This window comes from Schistocerca piceifrons, unplaced genomic scaffold (genome assembly GCF_021461385.2).
Source record: "Schistocerca piceifrons isolate TAMUIC-IGC-003096 unplaced genomic scaffold, iqSchPice1.1 HiC_scaffold_122, whole genome shotgun sequence".
In the NCBI taxonomy this organism is placed as follows: Eukaryota; Metazoa; Arthropoda; class Insecta; order Orthoptera; family Acrididae; genus Schistocerca; species Schistocerca piceifrons.
Genome location: NW_025727037.1, coordinates 37,501 through 41,137, shown reverse-complemented (window position 1 = coordinate 41,137; position 3,637 = coordinate 37,501). Strand labels below are relative to the sequence as shown.

The following is a 3,637-nucleotide window of genomic DNA, read 5'->3' as shown; positions in this document are numbered from 1 at the left end:
CTAACCCATGTTGTGCCTTAACCTAACCCATGTTGTGCCTTAACCTAACCCATGTTGTGCCTTAACCTAACCCATGTTGTGCCTTAACCTAACCCATGTTGTGCCTTAACCTAACCCACGTTGTCCCCTAACGTAACCCACGTTGTCCCCTAACGTAACCCACGTTGTCCCCTAACGTAACCCACGTTGTCCCCTAACGTAACCCACGTTGTCCCCTAACGTAACCCACGTTGTCCCCTAACGTAACCCACGTTGTCCCCTAACGTAACCCACGTTGTCGCCTATCGTAACCCACGTTGTCGCCTAAACCTGCTCTGTAATTGTTATACGACTCGTTCAATTAGTGTAGTGTTGCCCACCCGCAACCCTCGCAATATAGTTCGCTACTCGCACTGCCCGCTCCCCTGTGTATCGCTTCATGTTAAACACCTTGCAAGTCTTGCTGACTTTCCACATGCTCCTGCTGTACACTGTAATGTGGATGGCAGCAGGGCGTACATGCCGCCCCCCCCCCCCCCCCACCTCTCCCCACGTCCCCACCTTGCCCCCTGCCTTCGCAAGGTGGTTGGTGACAAGTTTGCATGTTCAATGCCCTTCGCATGCGACGTACGCAGGCTACGTTGTGGTGCGGCCTGTGTCAACTGTCCGCTGATGTCGTACGCGTGAACCACAATCTGTACTGCACATTCGTCCTTATGTACTGAATGATACATCGTGGCACATGTGTGACCGTACAACGACTGCGCCCAAAAACGGCGGACCATACAGTGCAAATATTGTGCACGCAGCTACGTGTCGTCTCCCTATGAGAGCTGGATTGCAGTGTGGTACGCCATAGAGACGTGTGGGAGGAACGGACGCCGTGGATGGCGATCAGCATGAGCTGTCTGTTGATGTATTCGGACCTAGTCGTCTCTCCTCACACACCGTGATGGCATGGTGCAGCGCGTTCCATATCTGCGACATGCTACAGAAGCCGGTTGACAGTCGTTCGAGCAATGGACATCGCATACGTACGGGGGCCACCTTCCACGTATTGTCTAGGCGTGCACATTTTGTTGCGTGTATGTGGGCAGACGTAGTGTGGCGTGACACCTGACACAGGCATGCAATAATGGTTGAAGTTGCAAATGGCGATGGACGCCTACGTTTTCTGGTGAAGTTACGCAAATGAAGAAATGGTAACCCGTTGTGGTGCGGTTGTTCTCGCTAGGGGTGAATCGGTGATGGCGACGATAGGTTGAGGTACTAACCGGTTGTTCCAGCGATACCCACCATGCCGACGAAACTGAACGGCATCTGGGTGTGAAGCGATACGCGGCGGTGGCTGGGTGGGACCGTCCCCGGCCGGTGAGGGGGCGCCTCCCGGCGTGCTGGCCGCGCGGTGCGTGGGCGCACGCGCTACAGCCGGCTGGTGGGGGCGGCCAGTGGCAGGCGCGCCGGCCGACGGACGCGGCAGGCGTCGCAGCTGCGCGCCGGCGCACCCTGCGCGCGGCGCCGTGCGGCCAAAGTAGGTCCTCGCGGGCCCGGTGCGAAGCGCGGTGGACATCTGCAGTGTGCTGGTCCGATTGAGGACTGTGTGCGTTGAGGATGCGCCGCCGCCCGGCGCTCGGCGCCGCGACGCCGTCTGCTGCTCGGTCGCCCCAGCGGTTCTCGCTGGTGGTTTGTATCGCAGCTGTGCGGATGTGTTGGCGTGTGCGCTGTGCTGGGAGAGTTCGCTTCGGCACCCAAGTGGGGCTTTTGTCCTTCTGTGGCGCTGGCGTTGGAGCTGCCGGTCACCGTAGGTGGCGCGTGTTGTCTCCCGCCGGCAATGCCACGACAGCACGCTCCCGGGCCTCTGTCGGCAGCGGCAAGCTCAGTTGGGAGCACGGGTGGTCGCACCGAAAGCGTCTACTCGCCTAACTCCGGGCGATTGCGCCTCTCTCGAACCCGACCAAGTACTTGGGACGGCGCTGCGCGCCGCCGGGACCTGAGAGGGTTTCGAGGTGTATTGTGCAGGGGAGCTCAGCCTCCTCCTGTTTGCAGAATGATTGAGCGGACGCTTGCGTGTTCGCGCGGGCCCCCGGGACACACTCCCGGGCGGCCGGCTGCTCAGCTCTAGTTGACGCAGCTCCCTGGTTGATCCTGCCAGTAGTCATATGCTTGTCTCAAAGATTAAGCCATGCATGTCTCAGTACAAGCCGCATTAAGGTGAAACCGCGAATGGCTCATTAAATCAGTTATGGTTCCTTAGATCGTACCCACGTTACTTGGATAACTGTGGTAATTCTAGAGCTAATACATGCAAACAGAGTCCCGACCAGAGATGGAAGGGACGCTTTTATTAGATCAAAACCAATCGGTCGGCTCGTCCGGTCCGTTTGCCTTGGTGACTCTGAATAACTTTGGGCTGATCGCACGGTCCTCGTACCGGCGACGCATCTTTCAAATGTCTGCCTTATCAACTGTCGATGGTAGGTTCTGCGCCTACCATGGTTGTAACGGGTAACGGGGAATCAGGGTTCGATTCCGGAGAGGGAGCCTGAGAAACGGCTACCACATCCAAGGAAGGCAGCAGGCGCGCAAATTACCCACTCCCGGCACGGGGAGGTAGTGACGAAAAATAACGATACGGGACTCATCCGAGGCCCCGTAATCGGAATGAGTACACTTTAAATCCTTTAACGAGTATCTATTGGAGGGCAAGTCTGGTGCCAGCAGCCGCGGTAATTCCAGCTCCAATAGCGTATATTAAAGTTGTTGCGGTTAAAAAGCTCGTAGTTGGATTTGTGTCCCACGCTGTTGGTTCACCGCCCGTCGGTGTTTAACTGGCATGTATCGTGGGACGTCCTGCCGGTGGGGCGAGCCGAAGGCGTGCGACCGCCCCGTGCGTGCTCGTGCGTCCCGAGGCGGACCCCGTTGAAATCCTACCAGGGTGCTCTTTATTGAGTGTCTCGGTGGGCCGGCACGTTTACTTTGAACAAATTAGAGTGCTTAAAGCAGGCAAGCCCGCCTGAATACTGTGTGCATGGAATAATGGAATAGGACCTCGGTTCTATTTTGTTGGTTTTCGGAACCCGAGGTAATGATTAATAGGGACAGGCGGGGGCATTCGTATTGCGACGTTAGAGGTGAAATTCTTGGATCGTCGCAAGACGAACAGAAGCGAAAGCATTTGCCAAGTATGTTTTCATTAATCAAGAACGAAAGTTAGAGGTTCGAAGGCGATCAGATACCGCCCTAGTTCTAACCATAAACGATGCCAGCCAGCGATCCGCCGCAGTTCCTCCGATGACTCGGCGGGCAGCCTCCGGGAAACCAAAGCTTTTGGGTTCCGGGGGAAGTATGGTTGCAAAGCTGAAACTTAAAGGAATTGACGGAAGGGCACCACCAGGAGTGGAGCCTGCGGCTTAATTTGACTCAACACGGGAAACCTCACCAGGCCCGGACACCGGAAGGATTGACAGATTGATAGCTCTTTCTTGATTCGGTGGGTGGTGGTGCATGGCCGTTCTTAGTTGGTGGAGCGATTTGTCTGGTTAATTCCGATAACGAACGAGACTCTAGCCTGCTAACTAGTCGCGTGACATCCTTCGTGCTGTCAGCGATTACTTTTCTTCTTAGAGGGACAGGCGGCTTCTAGCCGCACGAGATTGAG

At 56.3% G+C, this 3,637-nt stretch overlaps 1 non-coding gene across 1 annotated transcript in view; it reads left to right on the top strand.

Annotated features, from left to right (window-relative positions):
* The first annotated feature begins 2,111 nt into the window (after positions 1 to 2,111).
* The window catches only part of LOC124729680, a 1,909-nt gene continuing 383 nt past the window's right edge, over positions 2,112 to 3,637 (top strand). Inside the window, exon 1 of the ribosomal RNA XR_007007750.1 lies at positions 2,112 to 3,637. This exon is cut by the window's right edge and continues 383 nt beyond it. This is a non-coding gene — a ribosomal RNA (small subunit ribosomal RNA).